At 31.2% G+C, this 17,805-nt stretch overlaps 1 protein-coding gene across 6 annotated transcripts in view; it reads right to left on the reverse strand.

Annotated features, from left to right (window-relative positions):
- LOC114324286 (E3 ubiquitin-protein ligase lubel) overlaps window positions 1-17,805 on the reverse strand; it is a 146,962-nt gene that overhangs the window by 100,640 nt on the left and 28,517 nt on the right. The window lies entirely within an intron of this gene.

A 17,805-nucleotide genomic window follows, 5' to 3' on the forward strand; every position in this document is an offset into this window, starting at 1 on the left:
TACTTACCTTCAAATTCGTTCAAAATGCTTTACATGTTAAAATTGTACATTTTTGGCCTTAAATTGTTGATAATTTAAAAAGACCACCGAACCCACTGCAGTAAACAGAGGTTTTGGATGTTGGGGTCCATAAACCTCAAAAAACTTGTCAAATACTTAGCCGGGTCAAGTCACTTGAATACCTTATTTTTCCGGGCTAGTGGGGTAGTACTCATAAAAGTATTGCCAAACAATGTGATGATGATATCCAATCTCCCATTATAATACGGTACTTAAAGAAGAAGAAGAAGATATCTCGATATTTAAAGCATCTCCAATTGCTCAATTTGTCAAAGGGTCACTCAAAGTGTACTTCAATTGTCATTAACAGAAAACAGCCTCAAAGTCAATAAGCAAGTTGACGAATCAATTCGTTTTCATTCATTTTAATTCATTTTAAGTTTTTCCGCCAATTTTTACAAGGTGTGAACTTATGGGTCATAAACAGTATTTTTTCTACGGCATTCTTTTTTTTTTTAATAAAATAATATAAATTAACTGTCAGCTTTTTTGTTTGTATATGGAATATGGACACGAATGGAAATACTCAGCAAGATACTATCACAGGGTTTACTCAGACTATAAATTGTGTACATATATTTAATTTCTAAAAGCGTTTAAAACTTTTATAAGTATTTTTTTAGAAAATTATTAACATTATTTCCAGTAATTTTTGGCGATCATTCCTTATATCGCAAAATCATTTATATCTGCGAGATATGTATTGAAAATTTGATATTTTTGTACCTAGTATGTTAAGTTGTAAATGTTAAAAGATTTTCGAGCCGATAAGTGGACGAAACAATGGTTAGATATCCAAGCGACCAAAAATTGGGGGGGTGATATTTTAGTCAGGGATGATAACAGTTTAATATTACACAGACTCGATGAGACTATTAATAAGTTCATGTGTAAGAAAATAAGTTCTCAATCAATAAGAATTATTTAAAATTCCCTCATCTTAATGTTCGTCTCGGGACCCGTATGATTTATAATTTTGAAAAATCACGGGGGTAGTAACCAGAGAAGTGCCACCTGTTGTCAATCTAGTGGTATGAGAACGATTTTTATTGTCATTTTCTGTGCTACTGGATTGAGAACTTATTTTGTTTCTTGGTAGATGTCTCTACGATATGCGTGGCATTTTATTCTTTGCAATCCGGAAAGGCCCAAAGCGAGGTACCTGGTTGAATTGGAGAGAAGGGGATATGGGACTATTAATGAGGGGAAAAAATCCCCGAAACCGGTATAGACTCTTCCTGTACTCTCCGATTTAACTAGTGTAGAATGCTGCTGCATTTTCGGATTGCAAAGAAATTGAAAATGTTTATACATTTTTTTTCATGTGTAAAATTTTAAAGGGTGAGGTCTTCGAATAATAGTTGGTTTTTGTCATAGTGCGGTTTATATGAATTATTTTTAATTTTACTCCATTTTAAGGTTTTGGTTATGTTCTTATTTTCATTACCTCAACATTATCATCATATTTAGTTTTTTATCTTTCTTTCTCTCCTTCCTTTTATCCTATTGGGGTGTCGGATTTGGTCTAGCTATTTTAATTTCTATTCACCCATATCTTCTATTCTTTTTTATTTCCTGCCATGATTTTCAATTCCTCGAGTGATTTTTGTGTAACTTTTCCCGCCTCTACTACTTGCTGTATGCATTTTTTTTTTCTTGGTCTGTCTGTTTTTGCTTTTTACTGTTGGGAAAAGTATTTACTCCCAACAAAGTTGCACGGTCTGTGTTGCAAAATGCTTGGCAACACTGAATTGATGGCTGTCAACTTGTGACATTTTTGCTGTCATTAAGTGTTGCCAAGCAGTAACATAGCAACAGTATCTATGCGTAACATAGACTGTGCAACTTTGTTGGGAGTAAATACTTTTCCCAACATTTACGACGTTCTTTGCTTCATGGATTCTGTTGGGTTGCATCCTCATCAGATGCCCATACTAGTCCATTTGTCTCTTTGCTATTTTATTCATTATTGGTCCTTGGTTGGCCAATTATCCTAATCGATAGGTGTCCTTGTTAGGTGTCTCATCTTCATTTCATGTGTTGCTCTTATGTTTTTACAGAATTGTCCAGCTGTCACTTGCATTGAGCACAGTCGGTATCACCATTGTGTTATATATTTTTGTCCTTGTCTCTCGTGTAAATTCTCTTTTTCCCAGTATTGGGGCAAACTCCTAGTATAACTTGTTTGATTTCTTTGCTGTATTTGTTATTTCCCAGTCTGTTTTTCCGTCGTTGGTAATTATGTTTTCCAGATATTCGTAAGTTGTAATTATTTCCAATTCTGAGTTTTCATATTTTATCTTTATTTGCTCATTTCATCTTACTTATTTCCTAGTTTATTTCCATTTTTAGTTCTTCTACATTTTTGTTCTACCTATATATCCAATAGTTTTGTGCATTTTATGTTTGATATGCATTTTATCTTTAGTTCTATATCATGTTCGAGTATCTCCCTATTGGCTTAATTTCGCAACCTGGCCTATTCCATTTCGTCCGCTCCTTTCTTTTGCTCTTATAGTTAATAATTGTCAAACGGATATGTCTTTCAATTACCTAGCAGACTAATAATTCTTTGACTTTGATTCTTTGGGGACTGGTTACTTGGAGATTTTCATTGCTCTTCTGTTTAAAATTCCTTTTCTTTATTTTGACAACTCTTTTTTAAAAATGAGCTACTCAACTCAAAGATGAACCACAATAATAATTATTGTGGTACTGGTATTATGGTACATGTAAATATAACTAAAATTGTAAGTTAGGTTTCACGCAAACAAAAACAGTCATTTTCCCGGAAGTTTACATGGACACTCTTTGTTGTTCATTCTACCAAATGCCATTTAAAAAATATGTTATCCAACACAGACAGACAAAAACATTTTGTTTTGTGGAGTGTATCCAAATGAGTAAATTAGGAACAAATGGGTTAATATTATTTTTACTTGTTACTTAAAGTACATTCGTTTTTGGGTATATAAACTGTTACCAACCCTGTAAATATTAATCGTTTTTATAAAACAATATTAACGTTAAATAATTTCACAATGATCCGAATTTTTTGTAGTCCAGGGCACATCTGTTTTGAGATGAACGTTGAGAGGTGACTCATATTTTTTTGGAGAGATTGCTTGGAAATAACTCATATAATAATAATTGAGTTATCCTCCCACTCAAAAAGGTCCGGAACATTGTTTAAATAATCAAAATGCCAAAAAATGAAAGAAAAATTCGATCTTTTTCTTGGTTTTTTGATTATAGCTTTAAAAGTATTCACTTCCGAAAAAAGTTGCACTGACATAAAAGTTGCGCAATTAAATTTCCTACAATATACGAATGGTTAAAAATTTGAAAAATTGTCACCCTTGTTGCAAAATAGCAATAATTACGAAAAAAACCATAAAACACAAGTATTTGCATTTTACGTTTTTCAGCCATTTCTGCTACACGTAGGACCTTCATATTCTACACAGAAAAACTGTATAATATAATAAAAGAATACAGTAAATTTCATTAACATCGGTTCAATAGATTTTGCAAAATAAATTTTGCAATATAGCTTTAGCAAAAAAATTCCTTTTTTCAAAATGTAGGATTGAAAATAAAGCAGATAGCAAGTTTTTTTTACATATAGAAGAATATTGTACCTGTTATTTGCAATTTGTAAAATTAAAATCAGTTAACTAACACGCCGTCAGGAATTTTTTTAAATAAACATTAATTTTTGGTGCTACGCGCAGGACAGCGGTGTTCGATTCACACAAATTGATTTCCACCAAAATTTCCTCCAATCTTTATCTAATATATTATTTTCTTACTCTATATTTTGTTGTATTTTAATATTTTAATTCCACAAAAATCAAACTAATTTGACTATTGTTTGTGATATATTGTTTAAACAATTGCATATGTTTAAAAATAATAAACTTTTATTCTCTAACTTAAAATATATGAGCAAAGACAGTTTTTGCTAAAAAAAGTGTTATTTCAAAGGACAGAGTATGTGTTTTATATTTTACAATAAACATATTTATTTATTTATATCGAAATGTACTAAAAATTAAAATTTATCAATCATTATCAAAGGTTATTGGAATGCCCAATCAGAGCAAATGTATCCGCTGTCCTGCACGTAGCACCAAAAATTAATGTTTATTTAAAAAAATTCCTGGCGACCGACTTTAAGTAGTTAACCGATTTTAATTTTGCAAATTGCAAATAAAAGGTACAGTATTCTTCTATATGTAAAAAAAATATCAACTTGCTATCTGCTTTATTTTCAGTCCTGCAACATTTTGAAATAATGAATTTTTTTTGCGAAATCTGGATTGCAAAATCTATTAAACCGATCGTAATGAAATTTACAGTATTGTTTTATTATATCATATAGTTTTTCTGGATGAAATATGAAGGTTTTAAGTTTAGCATAAATGGTTGAAAAACGTAAAATGCGAATACTTGTTTTATTATGTTTTTTCGCAATTATTGCTATTTTGCAACAAGGGTGACAATTTTTAAAAATTTTAGCTAATCCTATATTGTAGGAAATTTAATTTCACAACTTTTATATCAGTACAACTTTTCTCGGAAATTAATACTTTTAAAGTTATAATCAAAAAACGAAGAAAAAAAATCGAATATTTCCTTCATTTTTTGACATTTTGATTATTTAAACAATGTTCCGGACCTTTTTGAGTGGGAGGATAACTCAAATATTATTAGATGAGTTATTTTCAAGCAATTTCTGCAAAAAAATATGATGTCACCTCTCAACATCCAAATGTACTAATATTTTTACAGATGCGCCCTGGTCTATTGTAGTACTCTGATATTTTCTATTTATTTTCTTTTAAATCTATTTTTATATAATGTTTTCTTTAGAGCGCTGTATTAAATCTTAAATATCTACAATTTCTTATATTTAATAAGCTCACAATACAGTATTTTTAGAATTTTTGGTGTAAAATATGATATTACAGTTGCAAGCAATAATTGTTATTAGAATCGGAGTACAGAAAAATAACATTTGAGACAAAATCTGAAAAATCATCGAAATAATGGAATCTCATAAATATCAAGTAGGTATCAACATTGTATTTTTCGAATTTTGATCATTCAGAGTCTATTTTTATAGGAAAACGGTGTGAATACAAGAGATTTGTTGTTTTCGCGTGTCGATATAGGTGATCAGAGTAATCGAATAAAAAAATTACAAAAAGTTATGATTTTGTATTTTTCAAAATGTTATTTTTCTGTAAAAATAATATTCAATTGTTCGGATAAGTTCTTTCCCCTCGTTATTTTTTTTAAACTATTAAAATTAAAAATAAACTATTTTCTTATCATTTGCAGTTACAATTTCTCGGCACCAAAATAAATAATACTAGTTTATTCGCATGACCTATGCACTGGATGTAAACATTAGTTGACAGCGATGTCGTCATCGGCAACATAAGAGATGGCTATTTCCGTTCAGGTTTTGAATATTTTTGGATAACAGTTACTTGTATAATCGCGTAAATTATTCAATTATTTAATTAATATGATTACTATTTCACTATAGTATTTTTACTACAAAAACGTTATTACGTAGGTCAAAATTTTTGACGTAAGAGAACTGTCAAAACATTAGAATGTGACTTTTCATCATGGCCACGTTAATGTCATTACTTGTCAGAGATATTTTTATTTGTTTTTGTTTACTGTACAAATAATATCTCTAGTTCTTTATTCTAATTAATGATGTCAATCGGATTTCATCAATTGCGGAAATATATTATTCATATCCCAAAATATTTGTTAATGTTAACGAAAATACATAATGATATTCCATAACATCAACTCTAGAATTGAATTTCTCTAGCACAGCTAAAATATGACACCAACACGGAACTGCCCGATCTTGTATAAGCGTCCACATGGTATTTTAATAAGAAAAACGTAATCGCGATTGCATTGAGAATTTTATAATTATATTAATTAAATAACCAAAAACATTTATTATTATCAATAATATAAATTTTCTAAACCAATTATTTAAGTTCAATATCCCAAAAAATAATAATTTTAGTTAAATATTTTACACATTCCTACGCTACTGATACATTCAAACGAAAATGACAATTCTGTGTTGCTGGTTGCGGTCAATTATGTTATGTTCTCAGACTCAGCTGTGATCATCGTAAACAAACATTGCATTGCATGTTGCATGTGCATGTGAGTTTGTTTTCTTTTCTCATAATATTGTGGACTAAACAAACTTATTACGTTTTACATATACCTACTGAAAAGTGAAAAAAGAAATTTTGAAAATGTGATTATTTTCTTCATTTTAAAAATCCAATTGAGTAGTGTATTATTAAATAATACCTAAACATTTGGAAAATTATTCACTTATTTACTATTCTAAGCTTTTGGTAATGCTGTGGGATTCTGAGGTAAAAAATCTTAAATGATTACAGGGTGTTTTTGTAGAGAAGGTAAAAAAACAACAACATTATACTGACTTAGTGTATAATCAATAAAAGAGATCATTTAATAATGATTTAATAATGATAATATATTTTAAGGCTAAAAATGACAGATGGATGTTCTGAGTAGTATTTAATACAAATTAAATATAAAATATACGAATAAAAAGTATTTTTATTTAAAAAATATAATAATAAATATATTTAGATCTAGTATTTTTTATGTTAAGTTAGTAATATAAATAATAATAACAAGTACCTGTGAACACATAGTTAAATTGTTTATTTTATTGATTATACATTATAATAATATTGTTGTTAATTAATATATCTCGGCAAGTATTGAAATCCAACTGACATCAATAATTAAAATAAAGAATTATGGATATTATTTGTTCAATAAACAATAACAGAGAAAAATATATCTGACAAGTAATGATGCCTAGCTTCTCACTGTACTAATAAACATAGCAATAATGAAAAGTCACATTCTAATGTTTTGACAGTTCTCTTACGTCAAAAATTTTGACCTACGTAATAACGTTTTTATAGTAAAAATACTATATCTATGTATTCAGTGACTAAAATATTTTATCGCCAACCGTCACTAAAGTCATTCATTATTGTACTGAAAGAAGAATTTTATTTGAGTTAACTCACAATTTATTTACTTTAATCATTAAAAATATTGTACAAAGTTTACGACATTGTTAATTAAAATAATGTCCAGAAACCGTTACGAAACTACTACCGTGTGTTGTGCGCATGTTCGTAATTGTATCGCCCAGTTATCGTCCCATGACGGTAATTTGGAAACCGATGTTGGAACGGTTATCTGACTGATAACTGATTTATCTATCATTATCATTTGTTATTTTTGTTGGTGACAGTTTGTGTGCTTTTAGTCGATCACGATTCCCGTTTTCGATTTGCACAAAGGCTCAAAATTTGCAAGGCTCAAAAAATTTAAAGAATTAAATCCTAGTGCGCAAGTCAGTCCAACTAGCACATTCATTTGCTTGATTACTGAAATGATCATCACGAAACCGTCACCGAAATATCACAATTCTTGTTGGAACAGTGGGAAGGACGATCCGGTGGCGATCATATTTTTATTGGAACGGATTTCGTTGTCGTTCACTGCGCTCGCTCTGCTCATTATATCAGACTCGTTCGATAAAGAGTAACTTTACTGACTTGGTACATAATAGTTATTTATGTACCAAGTCAGTTAAGTTACTCTTTATCGAACGACTCTGATATTATGAGCAGAGCGAGCATTAACGAGCGAGGCGAATAACAGACGAGTTCGATAAAGAGTCTTTACTGACGTGGTGCATACACAATTTTATCGCCAATCATAAAAAACATTAACACTTACTTAATTACATCCTAATGAAAAAAGAGTGTCTGTACTTGGTACGCACGTAAGACGTTATACTTCTATTATTATAATGTCAACGAAATAAATATATTTTAAACAGTTTAATCGTATTTTTATTTAAATATTAAACCAATTTTAACACTTAAAATAAAATACCAAAAATTAAAAATACCGTGAATAGTTACGTTATTGTTTATGAAGTGTAGCCTTCCCAGCTTTCCGCAACTTAGTTGCTTTTCCCTTGATGAATAGTAGACAATGTAAATAAATATATTTTTTAACAAATTATCATTAATATCTGTGACAGTCCTATATACAGGGTGTCCCGAAAAGAATGGTCATAAATTATACCACACATTCTGGTATCAAAAATAGTTCGATTGAACCTAACTTACCTTAGTACAAATGTGATCATAAAAAAAGTTACAGCCCTTTGAAGTTACAAAATGAAAATCGATTTTTTTCAATATATCGAAAACTATTAGAGATTTTTTATTGAAAATGGACGTGTCTCATTCTTATGGTAGGAACATCTTAAAATCAAATTATAGTGAAATTTGTCTACCCCATAAAAATTTTATGGGGGTTTTGTTCCCTTAAACCCCCCAAACTTTTGTGTACGTTCCAATTAATTCATTATTGTGGTACCATTAGTTAAACACAACATTTTGAAAACTTTTTTGCCTCTTAATATTTTTTCGATAAGCCAGTTTTTATCGAGATGCAGCTTCTTTTTTAGTATATGTACATAAAATTTTTATGGGGGTTTTGTTCCTTTAAACCCCCCAAATGTATGTGTACGTTCCAATTAAACTATTATTGTGGTACCATTAATTAAACACAGTGATTTTAAAACTTTTTTGCCTCTTAGTTTTTTTTGATAAGTCACCTTTTATCGAGATGCGGCTTCTTTTTCAAAATACACCTAAAAATGTAAATTATAAATAAATTTTCAGATTATTAACAGGTCTCTATAATCGTACTTAACCATATACAAATATGTGGTGGATTCGAAAAATATTCAAAATATCTCAGATAAACACTGGCTTATCGAAAAAGTACTAAGAGGCAAAACAGTTTTAAAAAGATTGTTTTTAACTAATGGTGCCACAATAATGAATTAATTGGAACGTACACAAAAGTTTGGGGGGGGTTAAAGGAACAAAACCCCCATAAAATTTTTATGGGGTGCACAAATTTCATTTTAATTTTTTTTTTAAGATGTTGCTGCCGTAAGAATGTCACATGTCCATTTTCAATAAAAAATCTCTAAGAGTTTTCGATATATGAAAAAAAATCGATTTTCATTTTGTAACTTCAAAGGGCTGTAACTTTTTTTGTGTGCACTATTGTATATAGGTAAGTGAGGTTCAATCAACCTATTTTTGACCCCAGAATATGTGATATAATTTATGACCAATCTTTTCGGGACACCCTGTATAATCGAATTAACAAAAACACCATTTCATAATATATTTGCATTAATACAAAACTTAAAAGATTTAAGAATTTTATTAATTTTAGACGAAATAAAAATTTCGTATGACCGTAATGACGATGACAGAATGCTTTTGCATGATGGCCGATAATCGATAGTTGTTCAAGTAATCAATATTAAATAAGTACCTAATTACTAAATCTGTAAAGTTTCGATTTATGTTTTATGAATATAATTGCAAAATACTACACAATTTCACTTTCTGGCATAAATTTAATTAATAATAACGTAAATTTTGTACAATATTTTTAATAATTAAAGTAAATAAATTTTAAGTTCACTCAAATAAATAATCAATTACTGCCATCGACCGCTTACATTCAATCTCAGTTAATTTGATTAATCGCGGCAGGTAAAGTAAAATTCTTCTTTCAGTACAATAAAGTGCTACTTTACTGCCGCAAATGGCGTCAAATGAGTACAATAATGAATGACTTGAGTGACGGTTGGCTATAAATAACTATTATTATATGTACTATACAATTAAATCTAAAAATCGAGGAAAGAGACAAAAGTGATAACGTGACGTTAATAATATAATGTTACTATGGAACGAGTAGATTCCTTTTTTACACCTTTAACAACTATTATCTATGTTTACATACACTGCATGTCTTACTGGAATTTGGTGTAATTCAGCTAATATGGAACTATTGTCTTTTAAGTGCCTCAAAATTGAATTCTGTATGAAATAATGCACTATTTTTAGTATGTAATTGCGTCAAATGCCATTTTAAACTCAAAAAATCAACTCTCTAATTTTCTAAGTCGAGAATTGTTTGATAGTGGCAATTGTATCGTGAATAATATTGTTAAATGAAGCAATACCAACTTTTGGACACGGTGTTTGACAATAACTGAAAAGTTGATCAGGAATCGACTTCTGAACAATTGCTAAACTAGTCCAGAAAGCTACTGCCTATTCGCTAAGAAAAATATTCTGATTCGGATTTTTTGCACAATCTTACTCAAAAAGGATCTTTTTTAACAAAATTGCATGTTGCTATGTCCAAAAGTGTGTCAACAATTTTTTAAACGTTTTTTTTTTGTTTTTTGTCCTAAAATTATTTTTTTTGCATCGAACGAATTTTTTTATGTTTTTTGGATCATTCCAAACAGAAAAGGTTTTTAGTGACTTTTCTCTAAAGTTGATGGTTTTTGACATATAAGCGATTAAAAATAGCGAAATCGGCCATTTTTAGCCCTCAAAAACTATATGAAAAACTAAAAATTTCAATATTGCCAAGTTAGGTAGATATTATTTAAACATCGATTGATAAAATCCCGAAGAGTTTTTTGCAATACAATATCGAAAACCCCTTTGTTTTTTAATTGCTAATCAAGCGGGCGCAACACTATTTTCAACCATTGCATGTATACAGTATGGTGCAAATAAAAGGAATAAATTCGTTAGCCGGTGACTTTAAGGAAAAATCCCGAAACAGGTCGATTTTTATTTTTAAATTATGATATTTTGGCATATATGTCATATTAGTGACGTCATCTATCAGGGCGTGATGACGTAATCGATGATTTTTTTAAAGTCGTGTGCTAGCTCATTTGAAAGGTTATTTAATTATCTATTCAGTAATATAACCATTTGTATAATTATTTATACAGGGTGTCCAAAATATTTTTTTAATTAAATTATTTGACAAAAAATACCAAGAATGTATGTAATTTATTTAATTCAAAATACGTTTTATTGCTGTCAGAAATCAGTACAAAAATGTTTATTTCACAAATGAACATTGCTTTTCGCTTAAATTAAATGTTCAAACTTACAAGAACCAGGTAGCTGGCGGGATCTGGCTTGAACATTGAGTTTGATCTAAAAGCAATGTTTATTTGTAAGATAAACATTTTGTTCTGTTTTGGCAACAGTAAAATATATTTTAAATAAAATAAATTTCAGATTATTCTTTTTTTTTTTGTCAAATAATTTAATTAAATTTTTTTGACACCCTGTATAAATAATTATGTATATGTCTATATCACTGAATAGAACATTAAATAACCTTTCAAATGAGCTATCACGCGACCCCTATTCCTATTTAAAAAAATCATCGATTGTGTCATCACGCCCAGATGGATGACGTCACTAGTATGACATACAGTGGAACCTCGATAACTCGGATTAATCGGGACCACGGGCGAACCGGGTTATCGAAAATCCGGGTTAGCCGGAGAATATGGTAAAAATTACGGTATACTTACAGATAAACTTCGTTATAATTGAAATACGACTGTACTACACACAATACGGTCTTAATCGGAACGATGTTATGTTATTTAAGAACAGTGGAGACTAAGACCATTGTTTAAAAAAGATTTTTTTAAATAGTCTTTTAGTCTTTTTTAAAGAATGCTAAGATAGTTTGAAATAAATAAAGGAATAATAGGTGCCTGTTGTTTCCGATAATCCGAGAAAATTCACGTCGCTCTGCCGCCGTGTGCCATGAGCCATTTTTACTATCGTATAGTTCAAATTACACAAATACCCGTTATCTCTCAAATATTATATTACATACATTTTTATTGTTGAAATGTTTGTCTGATGAAAATCGGTCCGGATTAGCCGGACTTCCGGGTTATTGGGGGCCAACTTATCGGGGTTCCACTGTATATGCAAAAATATCATAATTTAAAAATAGAAATCGACCTGTTTTTGGATTTTTCCCTATCGTTGCCGGTTTACGAAATAACGAATTTATTCCTTTCATTTGCACCATACTGTGTGTAATATGCATCAATATATGTGCGGAAAATAGTCTGATTCAATTTGTTTTCACCATCTTGCTTGAAATGGTTCCCTATTAAAAGTCACTTAAGATCTTTTCTATTTGGAATAAGCCAACAAACCTAAAAAAATTGTCCGGTGCAAAAAATTACTTTTAGGAAAAAAACAAAAAAGAACGTTTAAAAATTTTTTGGTTGCTTTTGAATCCTGGCAACGTGCAAATTTGTTAAAAGGAGACCTTTCGAAGCAATATGGTGAAAAAAATTGAATCAGAATATTTTCCGCACATATATTTACGCATATTAATATACGTGCAAGGGTTGAAAATAGTCTCGCGTCCGTTTGATTAGCAATTAAAAAACAAAGGGGTTTTCGATATTGTATTCCAAAAAACTCTTCGGGATTTCATCAATCGATATTTAAAGAATATTTATGTACCTTGGCAACATTGAAATTTTCAGTTTTTCACATAGTTTTTGAGGGTTAAAAATGGCCGATTTCGCAATTTTTAAATTTTTAATTGCTTATAGGTCAAAAACTATCAACTTAAGAAAAAAGTCACTAAAGACCTTTTCTGTTTGGAATGATCTAAAAGAACTTTGTTCGACGCAAAAAAAAGTAATTAAAAAAACCGTTTAAAAAAGTTTTTTGACCCACTTTTGGACCTGGCAACATGTAAATTTGTTAAAAAGGGTCCTTTTTGAGTAAGATTGTGCCAAACATCCGAATCAGAATATTTTTCCTAGCGGATGCGTAGTGGCTTTCTGGACTAAACATAATTATGAATCTATGCATTGTCCAAAATTTTACTTATTTCCCATGTCAGAAATGTAATGGAACAGGAGACAATTTCAAAAATGACTTATTTTAATGATAATTTACATATAAATTTAATTTTTACGCCAATGAGTAATGTGCTGTATTATTTCCAACACATAGAGAGACCAAAGTATACAGTGATGAGTGCACTAAGAACGGACAAAATAACGCAAAAGGCGAAAAACATAATACGTTGTGGAACAAAAAGAGATGAAACTAGTAGAGGTGGCAAATTATCAATATAAACCTATAAATTTACATTATATTGATAGTTTCCCATCTTTAGATGTATCGGCGTTTGAGATATGGATCTATCGACGAATATTACGAATCAGTTGGGTTGATATATATACCAAAACAACAAAATGGAAGTCAGAATAGATGGACAACTTACAGAACCTATAGATATAGGCAGCGGAATAAGACAGGGAGACTCATTGAGTCATATGCTCTTCAATTTAATCCTGGGTGAAATCATCAAAAACGTCAACAAAGGGCGAGGATATAGAATGGGAAACAAAGAAGTAAAAATACTCTGCTACGCAGATGACGCAATATTGATAGCCCAAGATGAAGATAGTCTGCAAAGATTAGTCCACAGATTTAACATAAAAGCAAAAGAATTCAATATGACAATTTCATCTCGGAAAACCAAAACAATAGTAATCAGTAAAGAACCAATCAGATGTAAAATAGAAATTGATGGTATCAGTATTGAACAAGTAATGGAAATAAAATACCTTGGAGTTAGATTGTCAAGTTACGGTGATCTAGACAAAGAAGGGAGAAATCAAGTACAAAGAGCAAATAGACTGGCAGGATGCCTTAATAACACTATATGGCGGAACCGACATATTAACACTGAGATGAAGTCAAGAATTTATAAAGCCAGTGTAAGACCAATAATGACACATGCATCAGAAACAAGATCCGATACAGCCACAACACAAAGACTACTGGAAACGGCAGAGATGAGAGTACTGAGAAGAATTACAGGAAATACACTGAGAGATCAAAAGAGGAGTCAAGATATCAGAAGACAATGTAACGTACAGAGTATAATCGAATGGACACTAAATAGAAAAAGAGAATGGAACAACCACATAACCAGGATGGGGGAGACACATGTGGTCAAAATAGCAAGAGATAAATCACCAATCGGTAGAAGAAGTATTGGCCGACCGCGCAAAATATTGAATGACAACCTTCCATAGAGGTATCAATCCGCCAATGAACAAGCAGAATCGCTTATAAAGAGAAAGAAGAAGAAGTTGGGTTGATCGAATGAATAATAGCACAGAAATCACAAAAACAAATTCGAAAGTTACAATATTTCGGCCATGTAATGAGACATCCAGAGAGGTATAACCTTCTACACTTTATAATACAGGGCAAGATCGCCGGAAGAAGAGGCCTAGGCCGAAGAAGAACATCCTGGCTCCGAAATCGCCGGAATCGGTATCAAGAGACCACCGCTAATCTGTTTAGGGTTGCCGTAAACAAACTTATATACAATATGACCACCAACGTTCGATAATCGGACAGGGTACTGAAAGAAGAAGACTTGTTAATTTCGTTATCACAATATATTTACAATCTATATATCGGACTTTCGTAAATCTTAGACAGAGACATTCGACATGTAATTAAGACATTCGACAAAGTACGACATGAACAATTAATGCATGTCCTGGAATCAAAGAAGCTGGACTACAATGACCTCAGGATTATATCGAATTTATACTATAAGCAACGAGCAAAAGTACGTGTTAATGATCAGCTGTCAGAGGAAATTGAAATCAGACGTGGAGTGAGACAGGGATGCGTGTTGTCGCCAATTCTTTTTAATGCCTACTCGGAAGAGATCTTGAAAAAAGCTCTTGAGGGTGAAACAGCTGGAATAAAGGTAAATGGAGTTCCCATTAGATATGCAGATGACACTGTCACCTTAGCTGAAAATATTGGGGATCTTCAGAGGCTGGTGACCGGAATAGCAGAGTTTGGACAAAAATACGGGCTAACAATGAATGTCAAGGAGACAAAGTTGATGAGAATATCGAAAACTCAAAGAAATAACGAAAATCTCTTCATAAACGGATCCAATATCGAACGAGTCGACCAATATGCATACCTTGGAACAATGATCAACTCCACAGGAGATTACTTACAGAAAATCAAAATCAGAATAGAAAAGACTAGAGCAAATTTTAACAAAATGAAAAAAGTGCTCTGCGCAAGAGGTTTGAAGTTAGAGGTAAGAGTTAGGTTGGCTAACTGCTACGTTTTCTCGACTTTGTTTTATGGAATGGAAGCTTGGACCTTGAATACTGCATCTATGAAAAAACTAGAATCATTCGAGATGTGGGTGTAGAGAAGAATTCCGAAAACATCGTGGACAGAACACGTCACAAACAAAGAGGTTCTGAGAAAGATGAATAAAGAAATGGAATTCCTAAATACCATCAAAACAAGAAAATTGGAATATCTCGGACATATTACACGTGGAGAGAGATACAGCTTACTCCAATTGATTATGCAGGGAAAGATTCAAGGAAAGAGAAGCATAGGGAGACGCAGAATATCGTGGCTGCGCAACCTGATAGAGTGGTACGGATGTACATCAAATGAACTTTTCAGAGCAGCCGTCTCTAAAATACGAATAGCTATGATGATTGCCGACCTCCGCCGCGGAGATGGCACTTAAAGAAGAATATATATCGGACTTTCGTAAATCTTGGTCGATGTGAAGATATTGATAACATGAATAAATGATACTAAACGACGATCGAGTGGATTAGGAATTGGATTTATTTATTAACACGAAATGGATATACAGTGTGACCCATTTAGATTGGAAACACCTCTATAAAATTTGAAGTTGTTAACCGATTTTAACCAAATTTTTTTTAATGTCATTTAATAAAAGGTCTATTGCGGGACAAAATATGAAATATTTAGTTAAATTTTCAGGGCATTCTACGATACTTTTTCTTCGTCGAAAATGAAGAATTTGTATTAGCGATTTTTTTATTAAAAAAATTTCTACGCCACTGGATTTAGAGTGGCTTCAAATAGCTATGACAAAAAATTCATTAAAATATATTTATTAATAACGAAGTTATGACAACTTAAAATTTTAAAACTCACTAAGCTACGAGTCAAAAAAGAACACCCTGTATCAACAGATAACCATAAAACTAATTATTTTTCAAATAATTTTAATAACAAACCACTACTAGACAAAAAAATGTTTAAAATAAATTTAAAATGAAATTTTTGTCATAGCATTTGAAGCCACTCTAAATCCAGTGGCGTAGAAATTTTTTTAATAAAAAAATCGCTAATACAAATTCTCCATTTTCGACGAAGAAAAAGTATCTTGTTAATTATTAACATTAAAATTATTTGAAAAATAATTAGTTTTATGGTTATCTGTTGATACAGGGTGTTCTTTTTGACTCGTAGCTTAGTGAGTTTTAAAATTTTAAGTTGTCATAACTTCCGTTATTAATAAATATATTTTAATGAATTTTTTGTCATAGCTATTTGAAGCCACTCTAAATCCAGCGGCGTAGAAATTTTTTTAATAAAAAAATCGCTAATACAAATTCTCCATTTTCGACGAAGAAAAAGTATCGTAGAATGCCCTGAAAATTTAACTAAATATTTCATATTTTGTCCCGCAATAGACCTTTTATTACATGACATTAAAAAAAATTTGGTTAAAATCGGTTAACAACTTCAAATTTTATAGAGGTGTTTCCAATCTAAATGGGTCACACTGTATAAGGAGAGGAAATCTCGCTCAACTCGCTAGTGGGAAAGACTTGTAAAGATCTACGTTCAGCTCGCGTAGCTTTTGATGGGGTTGTGACTCATCGTATTCGCTCAGCTCACCAAGACGACGTGGTTCGGAAGGTTTCGGAATATGGTCGGGACACGTCAGATGCGGGATAAATACACATTTTGCTTAATACATTGGCGTACTATAGACGATAAAATTATATTATCGTCACAACACAAATTCTTTTAATTTCATGTTTTAGATGAAACAAAAAAAAACAAATTTTAATTTTTGCGTTTGTCTTCAGTTCTACATTACCTTTTAAGATCTAAATTAAGATTTTTTTATATTCTATTGTATAACCGTAGATTAAGTTTATTAAGAACATTCATTTTATATATATTTCTACCCTGAATGTATTTTTTTCAATTGTACATATACATTGCTTTTCTACTTACGACTTAAGTGCTTAGTTCATGACTGACAAGCCCAAATTTGACAATTTGCACTTTTAAGTAAGTAATAAAAACGTTTTTTACGTCAAGGAAAATCTGCGTTTTATTTCCCTATTATCCCACAAGGCAACCTTTTGGATCCGTTACTTTTCCTGATCCTCTCATAGACCTGGATCCCGCATACCAAAAAAAAAAGTTGATTAATAACAAGCTGAAAATTTGTTAATAGCTAACGGTGTCTAGTCGGACAAACTTTGATGTATGGTAACACTGGAACAGGGAAAGTTTTAATTGTGGAACAGGTTAAAAATTTGGAACGTCAGACTACGAAAACGTTCCATGTATTTTGTCGGACAGAACTTCCAATTTTAAACTCTCATGCAAAAATCAGACTGGTGTTTATCACCAACTGGGCATTTTAATGAGTGGAACACGAAGAACATGTAAGGGTAACAAATCAATTGGATGTTCTGTCCGACAAAATACATGGGACGTTTTCGTAATCTGACGTTCCAAGTTTTTAAACTGTTCGTCAATTAAAGCTTCCCCCGTTCCAGTGGTCCCGTACATCAAAGTTTGTCCGACTAGACACCGTTAAGCT

This window comes from Diabrotica virgifera, chromosome 1, assembly GCF_917563875.1.
Source record: "Diabrotica virgifera virgifera chromosome 1, PGI_DIABVI_V3a".
Taxonomy (NCBI): Eukaryota; Metazoa; Arthropoda; class Insecta; order Coleoptera; family Chrysomelidae; genus Diabrotica; species Diabrotica virgifera.